Here is a 24,303-nt window from a genome sequence, read left to right on the forward strand (position 1 = left end):
TGTCTTTTTCTGTGTGAGTCATCGTGTTTATTTTATTGTTCCAGAGAACATTTTAAATAGACGTTGCACCAGATTTAATTCCTCTGATTATACGTTTTATTTTTTGAAAGGAAAACAGCCAACCACCGGACTTTCTCCAAAGTCACGTCGTGAATCAGTGGCAGTGATATTCCCCAGACACGCCTGCATAAATCTCAATTCATACAGGTTGTTTAGCATTTTCCCTTTATGATTAAACTGACTACAATTAGATAAATGTGAGCTGTGCCACTGCACTGTATCCATCCTCTGCACCTATGTGCATGCCTGTATCTTACCAACCTTTGGTTGTAGAGTTGAGGTTCATCCTCCTGCTGGGTGTAGCTCACACAAACCTACACCAGCCATCCTCTGCTCTCCCACTGCCTCATGTGAGGAGTGAATAAGTCATGCTGTGAGCCAGAAAAGGAACAGGCTTATTCGAAGAGCAGGGCCTGGGTTTGGGTAAAAGTACTGGTGGTAAGCCATAAAAGGGCAGGGAAAACTGCGAGCAAAGGGGAACTCTCTCCCCTCCTATTCATGATTCATGAATGAATAATCTTTAATGTAAGCCTCCTCAAAGCCTTCTCAAACACAATTTATTTTATTATTCTCTCACACAGTATGCAGCCGCCGGGCCTTTGCACCACACCCATGATAAACTCTGTAAGGGAAAGAAAGGGGAGGTAATGAGCCACAGCTGCACATTTTTTGAAATCCACTTTTCAGAGTTTTACCCCCAAAACTTTTTACGTTTCTTAGTTATAAAATAATCAAATTGATTGTTATAAGTCACAAGTAAATCAACGACAAGTTTGCAGAATTGAATGACGATTGATGATGATATCAATTGTGCAGTTTTACAGGATTTGCATAAATAATAATAATGTATTAGATTTATTTAGCGCTTTTCAAAGTGCCTTCCGTTATTCATGCACTCTCACATTAGTGATGGTAAGCTACGATGCAGCCACAGCTGTCCTGGGGCAGTCTGACAGGGGTGAAGCTGCCATTTTACACCATCAGCCCCTCTGACCACCACCAACACAGGCAAGTCAGGTGAAGTGGCTTGCCCAAGGACACAACAGCAGAATACCAGAGCTGAGATCGATCTAGCAATCGTCCGATCACGAAGAAACCTGTTCTACCTCCTGAGCTACCGCTGCCCAAAAATAATGTGGCAAGACGATTCAGTCAGGAAGCAATCACAAACTAGACCCGACTTTTATGTTTTGGCTACAAACATAAAGCAACGAGAGGCCAGCACGGCTTCCATTGTGAATGCAATCATGCAAGCATCCAGCTGCCTAACAGGATGACGTTATCTTAGCTCCATCTGAGAGGGTTTCCCTGTGATGTTCCAAAAGTCTTTGTCACTCATCACATGCTGCATAAATATTTCATTTGGTTTAAGTAACCATGCACACGCCTTTCCCTGCTTCTTTCTTTACTGGATCTTCTAGAGGTTCAAGTTTGAATGAGATCCATCCTCCTGCATCAGTTTGATTTGCTGCTGATATCTGACTTCAGAGCAGAAACCCCTCCGCAGGCCTGAAGACTCCCGTCTCCCGGTGGGCTTCATATGTTATCATATCAACTCCATTTACTGTGTATTTAGCTTAAACTGAAGCTAAGCCTTTGCCCCATTCTTCCATATGATTGGTCTCTTCTACTACAAAGTGCTTCAGAAACACTATTTATCTTTCAAAACAACTTAAAAGGCAGCTTTTGTTGAAAAGACTTTGGCTGATTGGAATCTTCCCATTTCTGCTGTTGCATCAGTGATAAAAATTTATTTTAATCTCTTAGTGATTTAGGTTTCATGTAATGTTCTTCAGATAGTCTGGTCACTTTGGGGCTCATTTGGATGAAAAATGTAACTTTAATTGAGTTTTGAAGTTTGTTTATTATCGCCTTTATCATCAAACAACCATTACCCATTACTTCTTATTGTCTCATGTAAGCACATTGATCACTTTTATACTACTGCACCACATCGTTACCCACTTACAGTAAAAACTGATTTTTTTTTTTACTTTAGGCTAGAGCTTTAACAATGATCTCAATGATTGTAGGGATAGGACCCTGAACCGTTTTCTATCTGAGACCACACTGCAGCCGTCTGCTGACCAAAAACCACACAGTTTTGTGGAGTGGGTAGGTGCCCTATAGGAGGCGCTCTTTACCTTCTTTATGGCTGTTAGCTGTTATGTTAGCAGTTAGCATTTCCAGTCTGCCGGTCTTCATTAAAAAGCAGAACAAGAGAAAAAAAAAGAAAATGTAGCTTTTTCTGTTGGCGTCATGACGGAGTCTTAAAGTAAAAGTGAGAGAGCCTTTGGTGGCAAAGCAAAGAGCTAAAACCACAGTGAACATCTGTGTGGTCAACACTAGCTTGGAGGAGCTAAAGAAGGCTTCAAAATAATGGACTGATGGTGACCTGGCTTTGTTGCTACTGGACTTGTCATAATATAACAAAGTAGATATTTTATTTTGTGGTTTATTCAGTAAGACTGGGATCACGTCACTGTTAGCTCGTTGTTTGCTCTAGCTACAGCAGGGTTGTTTATGACAGTTGTTGTTTCACTTTCAACCAGTAGGGCGGAGGAGCAGGAATCTTGTCTGTGTAACTTTAAGGAATAGAATAGAATAGAACAGAATAGAATGAATAACGTTCCCTTTGTTTGACTCTTTGCACCTTTGTTGTTTGCTGTAGTTTTTTTTATTTTATGCAGTGAGGGAAGAATCTAATGCCAATAGCTCATCAAACCAACTGGAGAAAAGGAGATCCTTTACCACTAGAGGACTTCATCCAACTTCATCAGTGCTGTGGGGCTATGCTGTACATGCTTTTTCTTATTTTTATTTTATTTTTTTTACTTACATTCAAGATACATTTTAAATCAATCTATCTGCTGTTGTGAAATGTGTTTGTGTGTAAAGTCATAGAGAAAGACGTTCCTGCTGCACTCATGTCCTGCATGCATTTTTCTGCTGGTGACATTTACCCTGGTAAATAACCATATCATTCCACGTACACAACCTGCAACAAAAGAGCATTGACTGTGGACATGTTAACAAAGAAACAACTGATGAACCTCTATGAGATTTAGGAGATTCGAACCATAGAGATAGAAATTACAACAGTCCAGGAGAAGGTTCAAACCAGGTTCCTGCTTTATGAGTTTGCTTTGAAGAAGCTTTTGAAGGTGTGAGACTTTGAAAAACACTTTCTTAATGATGATTCCTGATTATAATCAGTCACTCTTGAGTTTTTCATACAGGCTGAACATGAAAATAGTCTCCTACACCTATCTCCTGCATTAGCTTCTGAGAGAAAATAAACGGTGAAACTCTAGATTTTGAAAACCCTGACGTATCTATGTCACACTGTCGCTTAACGTTCATAAACTCACCCATCTTGATTCACGACGGGGGAGGCTGTTGCTGGTTTAGCATCCAGGAACGTTCTGATGAGTTGAAGATGACTGTTAGCATTAACAACTCCACTGCAAAGAAAAACTCCTCTAGGCTTGTGTTGTTTGTGGAGATAAAACATCAACAATGCAAGTCAGTGGTAGTGTCACATTGCTGTTATCCAATCCCAGACAAGATGTCCAAATATCAGGAAATAAGACTCCAAATCTTGCTGTGTTGTGCCACTCTGCTGCAGAAGACTTTTCTGTGCTGATCCAAGCAATTTTGGGATTTTTTGCCTGGAGTATGGCTTGCAAGGCATTTGTTCCTACCAGAGACCACTGCAAATGTATTGATTAAATGAGTTTCCCAAACCTTAAAGGGTTCTTATGTGGAGAACGGTAAAGTCATGGATGATCACTTTTACAACTTTCCTGATCTGAGTCACCACGACGTCTATGGAGATCAACTGATCCGGCTTTAATGTTTCAAAAAATACCTCCTAGCTTTATGGTGGAGAATTTCACAAGCCTTACCACTGTGGAGGTACCGATGCTGAGGTTTTATTTCACAGAGCCATCTGCATTCTCACAGGCTCAGATTTATGCATTCATCTTCTCCGTTACTGGTGACTGATGGGTGTGGAGCGAATGTAAAACATTGGACCACTACCGTGGAGCTGCTGAAGGATTCTTAACACACACCAATGCCTGTTAATAAACGGTTCAAGGGAAAAAAGAACAATCACAAAGGAGGTTAAACTGGAAGACAAAAGAGGTTGGGGCAAGATGTACTCTGAGAAGGGGGTAAATGTAAATTTCTGTTTGTTTAAATAATCCTTATTCTATTTAAGTCAAGTCGTTGACTTGTTTTGGCTTTGTTGCTAATCTAAAGACCAGAACCATCAACATTTCCACAGGTTTTTATGATTTTATATGTTTCAGTTTTATCACTTTTCAGGTTTAAAACATAATAATATAAACAATAGTTACAGCAACACATCCTGAATAAGATAAAAAACAGATAAAATGCACTTATTCTCACTGCATGCATGTGAGATTGAAAGCAACACCTTTTGCAGCGTAGCACAATGTAAAAATAAAAACGCTTTATTAAATATTACACATGCATTTATGGAAAACAACGTAGTAGAAAAATAGCAATAACAAATAAAATGCACAAGAGAATGCTGGGTCAGTGCCAACAGGCATAAAGTCACATAAGTGTTTCTTTAAGCCAGATTTGTAATCAGATTACAAAACAATTTGTATAAACTGAGCCTTTGTGAACAGCTCAGAGCACATAAACGAGCTCTGCCATGTTTACAGGATTCCATACAAACAGATGCTTCTGTCACGTTTCTGGTTTTACTATCATAACCTACTAATGGAATAAGAACAATGACGCTGCAGCCTGCTGTAAACAAACACCAACTAAAGGAGAACGTGGAGTTACGGCTCAATGAGAGTGTGTATTGTTACAGGATGCATGTGTTCGCTATTTATCTCATAAACTGCTGCATGAAGTATGGTGGAAATCTCTAATGAATCCTTGAATGTCCACGGACATGTGCAGCTTCACAGCTAATGAGCTTGAGCATCCTTAACCTACAAACAGTCAACGTCACTTGGACGTGCAGATCATGTCTTTATTGAGTCCGTCGGTCCAGACCACGTCTACCACATCCAAACTAGGTCTTTGCACACTACAGCTTTTTTTGAGTTCTGACGGATTGATCAAATTTTGGAAAATTGCACAAAGTTTGGCCAAAAAAACTGCATATTTCTCCCCATAAGATGATCCTAGTTTAAACATTTGGCATGAAAGTAGATGGGCGATATGCATTCCTTCAAAGAAAGCTGGACCTGTACTAAAATATAACTCTGATACTTCAGTTCATTTGATACAGGAGTTGAGTTTTAATTTAAAGGTAATGGAGGACTCAGGTCCAGAAACAAACAGAAACAACCTCCTTCTCCCATGTGAACTCTTGACAGATCAATATAAAATCCTGGGATGATTTAAACAAGCATGGATCACACTTCCTGTGTGGCGACGTTACATAACACCAGAGGCGTTTTGGTCCACCTGTCACCCTGAAGAATGACAAACTTCCATGTTGAGGAAGCGACATTCCAAACAAGCTCTTTCTTATCCTGGGATCTATCCCCAAGACTTGAGAAATGTCCCAACATCAGCTTCCGCTTTATTCTTTTTAATTATGAATGTGTACAGTAAGTCAAAGGAGGAGGGAAAAGCCAATTTGTAAAAGCCGTCGGTGCCAAATGCAAAATAATCCATGTTAGCAGAGAAAATAGAAAATAAATGAATTCCACTGAGTAATTCTTTATTCGGCTTTAATTCGGGGAGTTTCTTTGATCTGGATAATCTTGATGTTGTAGCTGTTTAATCATAAAATAAACCCTATTTTTCCTACACGGCCTTTGGCGCTTTACCTAATTTCTCAAATGAGCTGCTCAAGCTTTTGTACAGCATACCTAAATGTTACGTCTATTTACCCTCTTTGCATCTATGATGAATGTTTGTATGAAAAAACAACAGAACAGTTCGTGAACTTTTAGTGTAATGGATATTAGTGCTGAAATTCCTCTGCACTTTCTTACCCAGGAGGATACTTTGTCACTTTGGTTTTAAGTTCTTCCCACAAAACCCGGCTGAAAAGGTCAAGCCCCATTTTTATGACATAATAATTTCCTTGAACATCCGGAGCTAAAGGGTTTTGCATGATGGTGGGGGGTGGTGGGGGTCTTTTCCTCAGGGTGGGGCAACAGAGGATGCCTGGCTTTGTTTCCTGTTTTCCCCAGCCAGGGAAAACGCTGGAAAACGGCACGTTCCCATCAGCTAAGCTCAGTGACACAACAACCCCAGGAAAAACGTGAGTAAATACCAAAGGCATGTCCACAAGCTGGGGGTGGTCATAGCGAGGGGACGTGTCTTTAAACCTTTCAGACCTGGCTGCCTCGGATGTGGAAGCAGCGACTGTTACCAGCCAGCCACCTGCGCTTCATTTAGCTTAAATCCTTCATTAGGCTTTAAAAGCTCATTTATTTTCATTTTCTAATCCCCACTGTATTTCTTCTCTGGGTCTACACAGCTGTCAGATGCAATTTAATCCTTAAGAGGGTGGCCAGGGTTCAAGACCTGCAGGTGATACATCATTTTTTATTTTCGCCTAACTCAAAATCACCAGTTGTACTCAGTGTTTTCTATTTAATCACCTTTTGAGCTGCATGTGTTCAGCAGACCCACTTAAATGACTTGTGAGTGAAAAAAGCACAACAATAACAAGCTCAGGCCACAGAATGCTATTTTGGTTAGGGTTGGGATTAGAATCTGATGGTTACAACGAGAAATAGCATGATCATTATCTGATAGTAACGTTGTGTTTCTCCCTGCTCCACTTATCCATGCCATCTTCCCTAAACACACGTGATGTTTGTATTCTCTTCATTGGCTCGTACGATTATGTGACTAAAAACAGCAAAATGACAACCAGATGTTTATTGCTCGTAAATGTCAGCCTGTGGCGTGTATGGGTTACTACAGCGAGGCTGTGGGACTCCCAGCACCAAAACAAACACAAAAGTATGACTGTTGGCAGACACGAACATGTGCATAGACCAGAAATATTCCCATTCACAGATAGTGGTCAGAAATGTAACACACACACATGTTATCGTCGCTCCAGGATCACATGTTGAGAAGCTTCTCTTGTTGCCTCATTAACCTCTGCTGTTTGCTCAACTTAATAAAAGCAATGAACAAAAATCCAACTTATTTTTTGAAGACTTATTGCATGTAACATTTTTTTAAATCCCACAATCAACCCAGTATTTGACTGGGCTGTGACTGGTAGCAACTAACTGTGCATGGTGATACATGAACCATGTTTTGTAGTTTTATCAGTGACTAAAAGCACTTTACATTACAAATCCACACTCTCTGGCCCAAAGGCACTACAACCTGTGATGGGTGACACATGGGATTTAACCCTGACTTTTCAGTTGGCCGGTGACCACTCTTCCACTCAGCCTCACCGAGCTGAGAAAATGTTCCCAAAAGTGTCTGAAAGTGTTCTCAATGGTTCTCGAGTCGCAGGTCTTTGTTTTTGTGCCTCAGACTAAATATTTTGTGCGCTGAAACGTGTCTGAAGCCAAAGTGCCTTTAGGGTGTATCTTGTGGCAGCGTTTGACAGAGAGACAAAAGGTAGACTAGTGCACAATCATCCAAGTCTATGGATGTCATTGTCAACAAATATATAATTTACTCTATTGTCTAAATGATAAAAGAAACCCAAACGTGAATGTCACGTGAATGAAGCTTTTGTTCTTTTTTATAGTCCTGTGCTTGGAAGGTTTTCCTTAGACTCTTCAGCAGCCTGTGCTGAGTTACAGCTTCAGTTACTGCTCAGTTACTTTGGAAATGTAATTATGGTAAATGGCCTGTATTTGATATGGCACCTTCTAGACTGCTAGAACCCCCCAAGGTGCTTTACAGCACAGGCATTTACACTCTGGTGGGGATGACCTACAATGTAGCCAGGCTGCCATGGGGCTCACTGACAGAAGCGAGGCTGCTGTACACTGGCGCCACCATTCCCACTGACCCCCACCAGAAATGTGGGTTAAGTGCGCAAAACAACAGAGACAAACTGAGCGGGAATCAAACTTGCAACCCTCTGATCACGGTTCAGACACAACTCCTGTGCCACCTTTGCCCACATCAGTTACTGTACTTACAGGTTACTCTGTGAATGTACCATACAGTAGTACAGTTGTATTTCAGTTTGTGGTGGCGCACACCTGAGGCTGATCGCCAGTCAGCAGGAAGTGCTTCACAAGCACAGCTGCTGGAATCAGAGGGGCAGACTGAAACAGACAGAACTGCTGGAGCTGCGAGTCCTGAGACGCTGTGAGAGCGTGGACAGCAGCTCTTTAAATAAAGAGTTGAACCTGCTATCAGTGTGGTCTGAGTGGTGTGGGTGAGCCTGGTGTAGCTGATGTGTTGCTACAGAGTTACTTCACCAAACTAACATAACTAATATCATTTCATTTTGGACTGACTGTTCAACTTATTTTTAAAATTCTTCAGACACATAAAATAAAGTCATGCTAGTCTAGTTTACTGAAGACAAAAGAAAATAAAATTCCCTCTAAGGCAGAGAAACAATAAGCAGAGGGCTGCTTGGTACTGGGCTTGGTAGAATTAGCTTTGTTGCAAGAAGGTGGCAGGTAAAAATCCCAGTAGCATTTTTCTGTGTGAAATTAGTATATTCTCCCCATGCACTTTTGCATTTTCTTCTCCTACAGGCCAAAAGATTGCATGTTAGAACACTGAAAACCCATTTGATGATTATTTCTGATTATAATCAGTCATTCAGAGTTTTTAATGCGAGCTGAACGTGAAAATTGTCTCCTGAATTAGCTTCTGACAGAAAATAGACGGTGAAACTCTAGAATTTCGAAAATCATGACAGATCTACGTCACACTGTCTCTTAACATTCATGGACTCACCCATCTTGACACATGACGGGGAAGGCTGTTGTTGGTTTAGCGTCCAGGAAACAGCAGAGAATGTCTCAGCTAGTAGAAGCTAACTGTTAGCATTAGCAACTCCACCACACAGCAGAACACGTTCAGACTTTTGTTATTTGTGGAGATGAAACATCAACATTGCTGAGCAAACAGAGTCAGTGATAGAGTCATGTTGCTGTTAGCCAATCAGAGGTGAGATCTCCAGATATCAGAAAATAAGACTCCAAATTCATGTTTCTGAAGCTACTGGGTGTTTCTCAATGCCAAGGAACCTTGCCTTGATGTCTTGGCCCCGCCCCAGTTGCCTAGGAGATACGTCATCGGGAGCCACCAAGATGTGTTCCAATGTTCATGTTATACCGAGGCGTGTGTTCTCCCTTTGTTAGCCGTTTAGCTAGCAGAGCAAGGATACACGGGAGGTGTCTTGTAGCCTAGCCTCGGTCAAAAATGACCCACAATACACCACAGTATTTTCAAAAAATGGCAGATTAGAAGCCGGCAGCTACTTCGGGGACAATTTTCAAGTTTAAAAGTAAGCCAACTAATTTAAAATGGTTTTTTTAGATCCATAGAAGTTATCTATTGTTGGTTAGTTGTTTAGTAGTTTCAGCTTGGTGGCTAGCGGGTAGTAACTCGCTGATATTTTTTATTTAATAAACATATACACAATAAAAAAAGTAAAAGGCTTGTTATTTATGTTGAAACTAATACATATAAAATATTGCGTCATCTCCTCTGTCATGTGACGTTACGTGACTGCCGTGGAAGCCGCAGTTCTGTGATGCAAGTCTGTTCCATTTAACCGTTTTCTTTGACCAAGGAAGGACAGTGTCCTTTTAAGCAAGGCACCTGGCCTTGCAAGACATTGCTGCGCAAGGCCAGGCGCCTTGACATTGAGAAACACCCACAGTCTCCTCCAGCTCACTATACTTCCTTATTCATTCATTTGAGCATGTGTGTGTGTGCTTGTGTTGTACCTTTGTGAAGACCGTATTTGAGATATTTACTAACCTTCTTACGACTGATGGTCCTTGTTAAGACCAAAACCCAGCCCAAATCCGGAGTACTCCCTAGGCGTGAGGTTTACAGATATGTGAATTGAGTTTTTGTAACAGATATATTTAGGAATACACTGGTTAGGGTTGGAGTTAGGGTAAGGGTTTGGGTTAGGCATAGTGGACTCACAAAATTGAGTGGAAGTCAATACAGTCCTAACATGAGTGCAAATGCAAGAATGTGTGTGTGTGTGTGTGTGTGTGTGTGTGTGTGTGTGTGTGTGTGTGTGTGTGTGTGTGTGTGCGTGCGTGTGTGTGTGTGCGTGTGTGTGTGTGCGTGCGTGCGTGCGTGTGTGCGCGTGTGTGTGTGTGCGTGTGTGTGTGTGCGTGTGTGTGTGTGCGTGCGTGCGTGCGTGTGTGCGTGTGTGTGCGTGTGTGTGTGTGCGTGCGTGCGTGCGTGTGTGCGTGTGTGCGTGTGTGTGTGTGTTCATTGCAGGGGAGTGATGTCTTGTTCCGACGTCTGTGTCTGTTGATCTGTTTTATTTATACATTTAGAAGTAAAATGAGTGCTCTTTCAGAAGAGAAAACCCTTCCACTACCCTCTAACTGTAACTTACAGCTACACACATGTTGTGGTTAAACTGATGTAGCATCATAACATCTGGATCTGTTGACCTAATAGTTTTATCCATATCTTCAGAGCTGAGAGTTTCAGAGAAAACTGTGTCACGAGAATGTTATCAGTGGCATCTCAGCCACATAGCATCTCCAGAAAGCCTTAACCATTGAGATTTCTCGTATAAAGCAGCAACACAAGAAACACAAATGTGTTGAATCTCGGGTAGTTGTAGAGGGCCTCTGGAAATGAGGTGGGTGAGATTTGCTAACTCAGCAGCTCTGAGTTGGGTGAACATGATCAAAGTTGCCTGACAGTGTTGACCAACTTCTTATGTAGAAACTCCAGCCTTTGAAGCAGCAGATCCCATCCTCTGGTGTGAAATCTGCAAGTGCTGCAAAAAAAAAAAAAAAACAGAAACATCACCAAGCGGTAAACCTGCCACAGCTCCACGCCTGCATGTGAATACTATCACTGCAATAATTTACTAAATGCTAGTTTAGTCGATGGGAACAAATGTGCATGTTTACAACAGGATGATGACAGGTATGAGAAGGTGGTTTCAGGTGAGATGACGTCGCTGATCAAATAGCTGTGGTGAACTTGTGCAAGGCATATCCTCCCAAAGAACACAGGCTTCCTCTGGAGCTGCAAACAGGACAGAGTGTTCTTGGAAAAAAAGGGCTTGGCAATGAGTCAGATCACTTCGAAAACCATAGGGGGATGTCCCGACTCACACTCCTCCACAGGCTCACACCCAGAAGGAATGAAGGAGTGCTGTGCATGTGTGTGTGTGTGCGTGTGCATGCATGTGCAGTGGGAAGTGTGTGTATGTGACTGTCTGCATGTCTCAGTCTACACTCAACTGTTTCCGGTAATTCTTCCAAACTTCTCTTAGTTTCGCCTAAACTTGTCAACTTTTAGACATTCCCGCTCATCTTCAAGCTGTTTGCCTAAATACTTTCAAAAGCTTCCCACTAATGCAGGGAACAATGAAGTTATCAAATGGACATGACCATTATGTAAAGGCGGGTTATATTGCCAACAGTTTGAACACTGTCTGCTTCCTGGAAGTGCAGATGAAATGTCGGGGGCGCAATATTTCAAGGCTATTAACATGAGTGCTTTTTTATTCAGACTCATTACTTTTTAAACAGCATAGGAAGTCACGGAAATGTAATATTAATTTTTACATGGTTTTCATTTTCATTCCTATAGAGCTGTTTAAAATTCAGTGATTTTTCATGCAGAGACATCTGACGTATTATTCTATAAGTCACATCCACACTCTGGTAGAAAATCAGACGTGTTAGGTCTTTGTGGGGTGTGAAGTTATTGTGTATTCTGCATTAAATTATGTGACAATGGCAACCATGTGGGAGTGGATCTGAGAAGCAGGCTTGAAATCTAAAACGCACTGCCATTTTTCATACTGGAACACACCTTTGGACAAACGCCCATCCTAATTTGTTCGTGCATGCACGGTGCTCGAGCAGAGAAGGATGAGAGAGAACAAGAAAGGGGAGAAATGTCATTAAATCTTTATTTTGGAATTTAAAAAAAGAAGTCTCCCTTTGAGATACCGGAGCTCCATAATTTGGACACTAATGAGACTTTTTTCTGGGATGGTGGATCATGAAAAATGGCTGGAGACTATTAATAGTTTATGGGTTGAGTTGATGATAGAGTTGAGTGCTAATTGAGCACCACATAACTTTATTATCCTCCTTAGCACAGATTGCTATTAGAATTATAAACTGTGGTAAAATATTTCTGCTTTTGTTGTTAGCGGCCATTGAAATGTTGCATCTACTTTGGCCTGATGGTTGGGAGTAGAAGACAAGTGGTGTTTTGTTCCCAGCATCTGCAGAGTGCCCAAATGTTCTTGGGCATCGTCTTTATGGCAGAGGTTTTATTTTTTTATTATGTAGTGTATATTTTATGTACATTTGAAGTGGTTGATAATCGTACCGTCTGACTGCCCAAACAAGCAAATACATAACAAAATCTTTATAAGCAGGGTTCAAATTAGGGGGGAGAAAGGGGACGCCCAGCTCACCCAAAGGGTGATGGGCTCCCCTGGAGGCTTTCAAGTTACATACCTAGGGGGAGCCTGAAAAAAAGCTCTTGTTTCTGCCAATGTTACATTATTTATATCAGTGGTACTCACTCTTGGCCCAGGAGGGCCGGTATCCAGCATGTTTTAGTTCCAACTCTGCTTCAACACACCTGATTTCACTCAGCAGGTGATTAGCTGGCTTCTGAAGAGCCTGATGAGCTGCTGCACAGGTGAATCAAGCACTGAATCAGGTGTGTTGGAGTAGAGAAACAAGGAAACCATGCTGGATAGCGACTCTCTAGGACCAGGAGCGAGTGCTGCATATTTATAGGGAATGTCTGTGTACTGGGTGTTGTGTTGAGTGGAGAGGACGGAGATCAGCAGATCAGCAGAGTGCTGATTGGTGGTGCGCTCCAGGTAGCTGTGTCCTGTGCACGGCCACAGTAACATTCTCAAAGTGACACCCCAAAAATATAATGAACACACTCGTAATCTTTGGTGATTAAATCGTTGGTATTTGTCTTTTATTTGTGCCTGACACGCTCTGGTGACTTCACCTCACTGCTGTGTGGACATGTGAAATTTACCAAATATGAAAATAGTTCAAATCTAATCATCTGAGGGAAGAAAATTATCTACCCACATTTTTGTTTAACATTCATCTCTGATTACCAAACTGTTGCCATGGTGACATTTACACAGCTATAATTGTCTCGCTTGACTTGATTTGAGCGTTTTATTCCTCATCTGACCAGTACCTCATGTAATCTGCACCTGTTGCTCACTTGGGCTGCCTTTACCATCAAAATTTGCCCTGAAACTTATAAATAGGCATTACCGCATGGGTTCGTCATGGGCCTGTTGCTAGCACAGCAAACACTCGTTTCCATAGCAGCAACACAGCATAACAGGGGAAACAGGAAGGGATTCCCTTTTCAGCCCAGTGACGGCCACAGAGTCACGTGGGTTACCGTCAACCTTTCCTTGGCTCGGCTCTGGGCTTTCCCCACTTTGCTCAGCTGCGCCAACTGGACAGCAGACCCCAACCCCCCCCCCCCCCCCCCCCCCAGAAAATGTGGTGGCTCTAATTACCTCGTCACACAGGCCTCATTTCAGGGAAACCACAAAATGGGTTACATGGCTTCGAGCCGACATGACTCCAGCAGGACGAGGTACCGCTCTGCAAGACTTAAAAATGCATCAAATTATTTATGATCTGTGATTTCTCATGTGCAGGCCACTGAGATCACAAAGCCCCACTTCTAAAGAGGTGAAACATGGAGAGCTAAATATACGGCTCCCCAGCCAGCCTCCAGCTCTCAGACTGAGGGCAGGCTTCCAACATGGCAGATGGTGACTGTGAGACAGTGCAGAGGAAGAGCTTAGCTTTAGCTGAGAGTGTATGCGAATGTGTGAGGGGGCGGATGGGCAATTTATACTTGTATCACAGTGCACAGCACCTCATGTACAGGAAAGTGTGGAAACAAAATCAAAACACCCTTCATACAAGCTCACACGTCCAGCTTCTCCTACAGCTACTCGTCAAAAAATGTGATTTAAATTGAGAAAGAAGGAACGAACCTGCTGTTTCAAGCATTTATTTTTATTTTTTGTTTGGGGGATTCTCTTGCTGCTACTAGCTTTACTTTAGGGGATAAAATAAAAATGCATGAGAGAAAATTAAAGCAAAGCAACCCTGTTGTTTAGCTCCAAATTAACTGTACCCCCAAAGACGCATTTGGACTTGGTGAGGTTATACATTTTCTGCTCATCAGTTCCTGCTGAACTGAGCAGAAACAGCAAAGACTTTTCCATTTTTACACAAAATATGATGTTCAGCCCTCGCTCTAAATAGTCTGTAAGAGTAGAAAGTTTCCTCTTCATTTCCATTCACCTGCTTTAAATTTCCCCGGAACACTTTAAGTTCCTGAAATTAACAATGTTTTGTGCAACTTTTGCAGCTCAGCACGTCTGTGAGGATGCATATCTAAGCAACGATCCCCAGTGGGGAGCACATTCATCCGAATCTTGCTCAGATCAGTTGGCGAAACTCAGCGCAGCTCCCACATCCGAGGGAATTCCGCTCAGAAATATTTGCTTTTTTGTTCCAGAGAGGAAATGAAGGAGAGAGGAGAGGAAGCGAGGCAGGGGGGAGTCGTGGTGGAGGAGGAGGGAGTCTGCAGAAATTGAATCACCATAGTAACTTCAATAACATTCCTCCTCCCCTCTCACCCTGACTGGTGTGTGCACATGCCCACACGCACGCACGCACACACGAGAGGAAATGAGTTTCGAAACAGAGATGGCGCTTCAACTGTCATTTGTTTGTGACGCCTGCCAAGCAACAGAGACATTACTGACTTGATAAGGACTTACTGACAGTTTTACAACTCTGCATCATATTACAGCATGGCCAATGCTACGACCAGAACAATTTACTCCTCTTGCTGCAAACAAGGAAAGAGCATTACAAAAGCACGGATATGTGCTCTCTGACTCGAACATTCAGGAGGTTGTGGAGGAATCGGCATGCTCTTTGCTCTCACTTTACAGTTTTGCCTGAAGATGCATTCTGGGAAGATGCTGTCAGAAGCTCAGGGGAAAATTTGACAAGAATGTGGCTTCAGCAGCGAGCGATGCTGAGGAGGAAAATAAAGTTTGCAGACTTAACTCTTCAAAAGTCTGGGCTTAGTGAAGCGGATTACTGCATGGGTTTAGGATCGAGAACTATCAGTAAATAAGACTGAAACACAAGAGTGAATCAAGAACAGAGATTTCATTTTTTTATGCAAGATTACACAGTCACTTCTGCAATAACTTTGTAAGTCACGTAAAGTTGATATGGACAACTGGAGCGATTGGGAGTGGGCTGACATAACTATTTAAAGTTGTTCTGTTTTATAAAAATGATGCAAAAGGAACCAAATTAATAGTAAATAATGTTTTGTCAGGATAAAATGACAGTTGTGAAGAGATGCAATGTTAAAATCACATGTGATGCTCATGGGCCTTGGGGGTTTGTTGCTTTTCTCTCCCAACATGCCATCACTCAGCCTCAACATACCTGCAGGTTTCCACCCCAGAGCACATTTGTTGTATTTTAATAAATCTAAAGTGAAGACAGCAGGAGCAGCAGCGTGTCATGCTTGTCTGAGGCCCTCCACCGAGCTGCGATGTACCTGCTGGATTCCTCATAATGGTCAGCTCCCCAGCCTCCAGCCTTTATTTCTTCCTCTTGCCACTGGACAGTTCAGACTGAAGCTACCTGACACCGTGTGTGTCTCTGTGAGGTAATGACTGCTCCATGTGCTGCCTTCATGGCATCTCGCCTCGAGAGGCTCAGTGATTGCGGACAAGCTCGCTCTTCAATTAGAGCTGCTGCAAAGGCCCGCCTTACTTACCAGCAGCCTCATTTTTATATAGTTTTACATAATTAACAATCCCTCCTATATTGTATGTGTGCTCTGTGATGTGAAAAAAGAATTTTGACAAAGGCAGTTTGGAGTTTATACCAAAATCCATGAGAGGAGAGGAAGGGGTGAGTGGGAGGAGACGAGCGGTGGTGTGAGGACACGGGGAGAGGAGCGAGAGAGATAAAGACAGTGAGGGGAGAGGGAGACCAAAGGCATGTACAGTTCACCATCACTTTGCTTGGCTGCACCGTGATTAAAGCAAAGAATCCCCAGAGAAAGAGGCGGCTCGAGGCCTGCCCAGTCAGTTCTCCCGCTCCCTTGATCTCCTGCGTGTCGCCCACAGAAACATACCGCCAAACCTTCAGGAAGGGCTCCTTTTTATTGCACTAGGTCCCCCATCGGCTCCGCAGAATCTGCAAAGCAAGCACAGATTGTCATGGCACCAGCTCCTCCCAATTCAGACGAAGGAAGTCTGCCTCCGATGAGCTGCCGCGTGGATCCTGGAGAAGTTTTTTGATGTTTTAATGAAGACACTGCGTGCATTTCTAAAAGTGTTGCGCTACACATGAACTTCTCAACCTCCAAGATTAGGTAAAAAGAGAATTTCTCTCAAGTAATTTTCCCAAAAGTTTTTTGCCTAAAGAAGAAAAAGGAAGAGAATGGAAAACGAGGCACGGAACTGAAAATAAGCCTATAAACCTTCATTAATCCCCTCGGGGGGCTCAATCCTCATTTGATTGAAGTGCTTGTTCTTTCAGAAAAATTGATAATCCCAACCTCACACATCCTCACACTTGGAGGCAGGAACGATGAGATGGAAGAAGAATATGTCACTCTCGGTCTTAATTAAATTCACCATTCAGTGGCGGTGGGCTGATCGACGCGGCGCAGGCGCGGTCCCGCCCTTGACCTTTTTTTTCTTCTGGTCAAGTGACCTTCACTCCTTGTCTGTGGAGCATCAGACAAGCAAGGATAGCGCCTGAGGGGAGTGAGGGAAGAAAGGCCGTGACATTACACACATTCATAGGGTTGCGGCAGTCTAGATAATTACACCAGTGCTCACTTAACATGCGTCGCAGGCAAGCCATCGTTTATCAGCCTCATGACCTCTAACAAAGGATCCCTTCCTCTGATCTGTCTAATTATTCTGCTCTTTTTTTTTACCTTCATTCCACCGATGGTAGGGAACAGGGAAGTTTTCAGATCAACAAAAGCACAGAAGCTACCTGAGAGGAAACGGATCGGCTCAGGTTCTGAGAAACATTTTAACCCTCTCAGGCTCAAAATACGTTTTGATAAAAGGACGAACAACTAAGTCCTTCAAGGGTACTTCTGAGTTAAAAAATGCTCATGAAATACGTATGTGGAGTAACCAGGTAGGTAGGTTTTAATGCCTGCCTCCAGAGGGTTAAATAACTTGACTTCTTTTGACACAAAACTCACTTATTCTGTTTTCTAGTTTTCATGCATTTGACCGTTTGCCGGGGATGGGGGGTGGGGTGGGGTGGGTATAGGCGTCACAAAATCATCCTTAAGTCAAGAGAAGAAAAATATGTAACGTTTGGAAAATTTTGACGAGGTTTTTCCAGCTGATCCAAATGTTGTGGGGAAATTAAGAAACCATAACAGGTGGTGAGAAATAAATCTTTAAAAATGCATAATGACCTCCTAATGGCTGCTGATGCAGGGAAATGCTCTGTCATGGTCCTGCTTGACCTCAGTACAGCTTTTGACACTGTAGACCACAACGTTCTACTAAACAGGTTAAAGGCCCTGGCTGGGATTTCAGGTTCTGCTCTAGACTGGCTCTCTTCTTATCTCACCAACAGAACATTCACAGTGAAGTCAGAAACCTTCTCTTCAGATACTGCCTCTCTAACATGCGGGGTCCCACAAGGTTCAGTTCTAGGGCCTCTACTATTCGCATTCTATATTCTTCCCCTAGCTGGCATCATTCAGTCTTTCCCAGACATCTCCTACCACATCTGCGCTGATGATATTCAGCTCTATATGTCCTTTATGCCACACCAGTTGGACATGCTGGCCACACTTGTACTCTGCCTGACCCAGATCAGTAACTGGCTGTCCAGCAATTTTCTTGTCCTCAATGCTAACAAGACAGAGACCCTGATCGCTGCACCCCGGAACGTCAGCCAAAAATCAAGCAAGAAATTGCCTCTTTTTGCCCATCAGCCAAGGCCAATATTAGAAACCTGGCAGTTATTTTTGATCCAGCTTTAAGTTTAGACTCACACGTCAAAACCATCTCCCGCTCTTGTTTCTTTCAACTGAGAAACATTTCAAAAGTCCGTAAACTGGTTTCTACTGCAGATCAGGAAAAAATCATCCATGCCTTTGTGTCATCACGCTTAGACTACTGTAACGCTCTTTTTACCGGCCTCAGCAAAACCTCCCTCTCACGCCTTCAAGCCATCCAAAATGCAGCAGCCAGACTCCTAACCAAATCCAGCAGACGAGCTCACATCACTCCAGTTTTACAGTCCCTCCACTGGCTCCCGGTAGAATATAGAATACAGTTTAAAGTTTTAGTCCTGACCTATAGAGCTCTTAACAACCAGGCTCCAAGCTACCTATCTGAGCTTTTATCCCCACACACCACCTCTCGGAACCTTAGATCCACATCTGAAAACCTCCTGGCTGTTCCTCGAACCAGACTGAAAACCAAAGGGGACAGGGCCTTTCAGACTATTGCCCCCAGATTTTGGAACAGCCTACCTTCAAATCTCCGTCTCTCTAACACTGTAGAGGTCTTTAAAAATCATCTAAAAACTCATCTTTTCATCCAGGCGTTCCCTCCCTAAATGTTTCAGAAAGATGGCTTTGTTCGGGTTCACACCTTCACTTTGTTTTTACTCATGATTTTATTTTCTATTTTATCACTGCTATTGTTTTTCTGATGTTTTTATTGGTTAGAGGTATTTGCCCTGATCTTTATCATGTTGTACAGCACTTTGTGATTTATATCTGTGAAAGGCGCTCTATAAATAAACTTTTACTTACTTACTTACCTTTCTGAGGATCTGGTAACACTTTATTCAGCAGCCAAAGTTGTAAGAAAAGATGAAGTTTGTTCTTGGTCTGTCCCTTGTTTTATGTCCTTTAGAACCGCATTCTGGTTATCCACACCTGGTTCTAATCTGCTAGCCTTCACACCTGCTTTGTATTTACTTATTTACACCATCTGTGTTTAAATGGTCTCAAACTTTCAGCAGCTCTTTATTAAACCCTCATGTTGCTGTGGATTAATACCTGGCGCTAGTCTTTGCTTGCTCTGATTTGTGTTTTCTTTACTGGAGCAGGTCCTGGATCTACCAGTGAGTCTGACAGATTGACATTCTACAACACAATTGTGAAAAATAAAGTCTGAACAAACTCAACAGCAAATACAATGCAACCCTTGTTATTATTTTCACATAGAAGTTGAAATTCAACCATCTTGACATAGAAATGAGATCCTCCATGCCTGCGCGTTTCTCGTCCTCGGTCAGCTCACACAGAACATGCAGAGGGAGGAAGCTGTGAGTCAGCCGGAGTGAAAAAGAGAACTTTACTGTATGTAATATAGTATGTGCCATAAACCTGCCACTGATATTTCTGGGTCACTGATCTGCAGGGAGCTGCTTGCGCTGTTCATACCTGTCCGATTATTATGTAACATATTGCCCTATTTTACCCTATACGCTGTTCCTGTCTGTACTTTTCCACTCAGCCTATGTATCTCATGGGTTACCTGTGATTGCAGGTGAATCTGTCAGGAATTGAAGCAGATATTTCTCGGTTTAAACACTCCGAGTGCAGCAGAAGCAGCATGCAGATGGGGAGAGCCAACACTGTTATAGCTGAACTGTGCCCCGTTAAATTTTTTTTTCCTGCTTTGGAAAGCGTCCCATGCTGGCTGCAGGTCGTCACGGCGGACACTAAAATGAGCCAAAGCTACAGAAAAGGAACATCAAAAGCCCTATAGAGGAGCATGACTGTAGACGTTCTTCATCTTCTTACCGACTGGCTTCCCTGCAGGTCATCTGGCTGCTTTTGAAGGAGGTTTGGCATAGTTCAATGAAACCCACAAGTATTCCATCTCATGCTGCTGCATATAAGAAATATTGTCACCTACCCTTCGAAGACACAACTGTATACATTATTCTAAAAAATCCATTAGCACACATTGCCTTAGGTTGTTTCCCAGTTGTAACCACCATATCTGTATCCACTTGGTCTGTATCACTATAGCGCTGCTTTTAGACTTAAAACAAGATGCAACAAAAGCCATGTCATCCTCTGTTTTTCATCACAACTTTAAACTCAGTGAACTGAATGTTAACCATTGTCACTGTCACTGTTACACTAACTGGGTGTGTGCTCTGGGAACAATGTAGTTAGGTGAGAGGGAAGAGTGTGTTCCATTGTGTTTAAACACTGCTCAGTTTGTGTTTTTGTCTATTTTATTTTGCACAAAATAAATCAAAAATGAAAATAATCCCCTTTTAACTCATTCACTGCCAGTGACGACTAAAGTTGTCATTTGCATTTTTTTACTGTTTGAGCATCGGAAGGAGCCCCCGCGCTGAGAGAACAAACATCTCAGCCCTGAAGCCGATCTTCATCCGTATGCGTCACATGTCACATGATCAGGAAGCAGACAATCCATGTGTTAGGTGTTTTATTCATTTAAAAAAAATGTTTTTTTCTTCAAATTGTCACCATATTTCTATTCAGTTTTTGAAGAATTTTTTATGTATTTAGAATTTTTTGTTCTTGCGAAGTGTGTCATGATTTTTTCTTGAGAGGTGCCATATAAAAGATCATTTTCTGTCTTTCTTTAGATGAAACAGTGAATAAAGAGCTTTGCCTTCCAGCTCAGCTCTCTCTTCACCACAGCAGACCGGTACAACTCCAGCATCACTGCAGCCACAGCACCAATCCACCCGTCAATCTCTCAATCCATCTTTCCCTCACTCATGAACAAGACCTTGTGACACAAACTATTCCACTTGGACAAGGACCTCGTTCCTGACCTGGAGAAGGCACTGATGGTAAATTTAGACTTTGTTAAGAAAATGCCTAAACAGGTATTTGCATACGTTTTATAATACACCATTTCAATACGTAGCAATAAGTTGGGGGAATCTGTCATAATTCAAATAAATTCATAAAAGAGTTCTGTGATTAATCATATATTTTTTAATTGACTTAAATGCAACTTCCTGCCACTTCCTTCCTTTCCATTGGTAGGCTGAGTATCATGGGCTCCAGACAGATACTGCAGGTTGACAGAGTAACAATTTAGGGTTTGTGTCAAAAACTAAGACAAATAGAGGGGCTTTCATATCCCTAATGGAAAGGTTACCTCACCACGGGAGTTTCCCATAACACTTAGGGTACAGCACTCTGACACAAAATACGTTTGAGCGTATAGCCCTCGGGAAGCCATTAAACGCGCATTCTGGCACTTGGATATTAAAAAAATGAAAAATCACCCCAGCAAAGCGACGTCAGAGCGAGAAAGAGCCTCCGTCACGATTACCATATCCATCTGTAACCCCACATCGGGCCGCCTCATACAGTGTCACAGGGTCCTCTGGCAAGATGCTAATTGATAAGAAAAAATGAACATGGGAGTGAGGAGAGCTAGTTCAATCAACAGTAGAGATGAAGGTGAAGAAGAGAGGGGGTGGGGGAAAAGCCAATGTTTGCAGCTCCCTGTAAATCATGAGACTTGCAGAAGCCATCCATCACAGCTGGAAAAGGCCTCGTTTGAGTTGAAAGGTCAAAAGGCTGAGTTATGTTAGAAGGTCTTTTTGCTCCCAGGGGACAAATTTGTCCAGAACCTGAGTGAGACAAGATGAGGGTAAGTCCTGGCTTTTGTTGGGCAGAACTCAGCTGATACCGTTCTAGTCTGACTACATTCCCAGAAAAATAAGCTTGAGCACGAATAGCCTCGAACTAGCCCTTCAGTCCTTCATCCTGAGTGATAGGTCTCTCTTCCGCATCAAGCCTTTTAATCCACGCTCACCGTTCTGCCTGCCTCACTTATATGTCAAAGTGACAAAGTTGTGCCATAGCACTTCCCTGGTTCGTCCAAGCTTCTTGGTCAATACTTCTCATCATGTGGTCGAGAGAGACAAATCTCCTGGAACGGGGATGTTGCTGTTGACGTTATCTGGTCTGCATTTCAAATCCAGCTTCTAAACACATCACCGTTACTCCTGTTAATGAAAAACCTGCTGCATCTTCCTCAAAGGATTCCTAAAATGCGGTTCTAAGTTTGTGCGATAAAGGTAATAGAGAAACTATACCAAACACACACCGTGTTAACATGTGCTAGAGTGTAAAGGTCTATTTAAAAATTAACGAGGCTTGGTATTTTCATTTCAAACGTGATCCTAATCTCGCAGTGCAGCATGATCACAGAGTGTAACGGAGCGCTGATAGCAGCCGAGCAGTGGCAGACTCCAAGGACGTGCGACAGAATTCACACGCAACTACCCAGGAAATATTAACTGAGAACGAAGGTTTTAATGAAGCGCTGACGCCCTAATGAATGCTTTTCACGTCTCGTTCTTTACTACCAGGGCATCTCTGGAGAAACAGCCCTGAATCCTGATGCCCGGTGATGCTGTAACTCCATCAGAAAGAGTTCCCTTAAAGGATTTCTCCTCATGTCAAAAGCCTCCTCCTCCTCTGTATGGGTAGCTATCTTTCTGGTGGGGTGATGGGGGCAGGTTGTGCCTAATCAGCATTTCAAAGCTGCTCCAGTGTCAATTATCAAAAGCTGCGTTCCTTCTAGTTTAGGAGCATGGGTTACATTCCGCAGCAAGGATTCAGGGTCAGCGTGTCTGAGGATGACATCACCCTCTCTAGGAGACGGTGGTAGACCCACAAGAAGAAAGGAGCGAGAAGGGTCTTTATATTTAAATCTTTATTATGTATTTTTCTCTGGCAGCGAAAATCCTCCACACTCTTTATTTACAGTAAAGACGTTTCTGAGGTCGAACAGTCGCCCTGGGAGGCATTCATGTGCAGAAAACAATTTAAAATCCCATCACTCAGTGTACAGCCGTGTTTTATTTCTTTTCCATTAGCTCCAGATGTCATACAAATACCATATGTAAAAATGTTTTGCATTTGTTATGCACACAGAGGGGACGATCTGTGTGCTTTGCTGGCACACTGTAGCATAATTCACTACTCACCCCATTGACTGCTGAATATGAAACATGCGTTCCATATCAAGCCACTTCTGTCACTGGGCCAGCGACGTGAAGCAGGCAAACGGGAGTTTTCTCTGGACTTCTAAAGAGGAAGACTTTACGGTTTTAAGCAGAGATATTAAGGCAGTAGATTGCATACATTACAGTCAGAAGAGTGGTAGAGCTGCTTGGTGATTTCCATTAAAGTTTCTCTTTCTAGCAGTTTTCTGCAGCCGCTGGATAAACAGATAATCTCATTCCATAGGACCGTGCTGGAGCTTCGGTTTTGGATGGACTCCAAAAAATGTTTTGCTCATTAAAAGTAAGATGTGAGGCAAGACAGACAAGGTGTAGCAGCTCAGAAAAAAATCCTCTCAGTATGATGCTGAGAAGGTGGTTATGGCATATGTTGAACGTCTAATAGGCATCATGGTTTCATGCAGGGAGAGCTCGGGTTTAGATGTGCAAACACTCATCTGGGGTAGAGCTGTTTTGGAGAAAAGCACACATTTATGGCAAATGTATCTCTCTGTGATCACTTCCTTAGCTTGGAATGTGCAAATATGAATTCCTCACGACACCGTGCATCAACAAAATTAACACTCACCACTAACTTCTGCCCTTCTTAGGCAAGTCCTTTAAATTATTCTTTAGCTGCTAGATTTAACTGAGCTTGTACTGGAGTGAGAGTCAATCAGAGTTGTCTTTGAAAAGATTCCAGTTGTTTTAAAACCTGAAGGCTGCTGAAGCCAGTACCTCACTGGGCTGACACCTTTAGAGATGATCCGAAAACAAAGAAGTTCCCATCTCAAACACTCTTTCAGTTCACTTTCCATGATTCAGAAATGTGAGACATCTTTGGGAGGGGTTGATGACCAAATAGCACACAAAAGTAATAAACTGCAAATAAACTGAGATGTGGCCATGGCTGAATGGAGAGAGCGGTTTTCCATTGATCAGAAGGTGAGCGGTTTGATCTCCAAATATCAGCTCACTGTGGGCGTGGGTCAAATAAAGAAAC

Source organism: Nothobranchius furzeri, chromosome 7, assembly GCF_043380555.1.
Source record: "Nothobranchius furzeri strain GRZ-AD chromosome 7, NfurGRZ-RIMD1, whole genome shotgun sequence".
In the NCBI taxonomy this organism is placed as follows: Eukaryota; Metazoa; Chordata; class Actinopteri; order Cyprinodontiformes; family Nothobranchiidae; genus Nothobranchius; species Nothobranchius furzeri.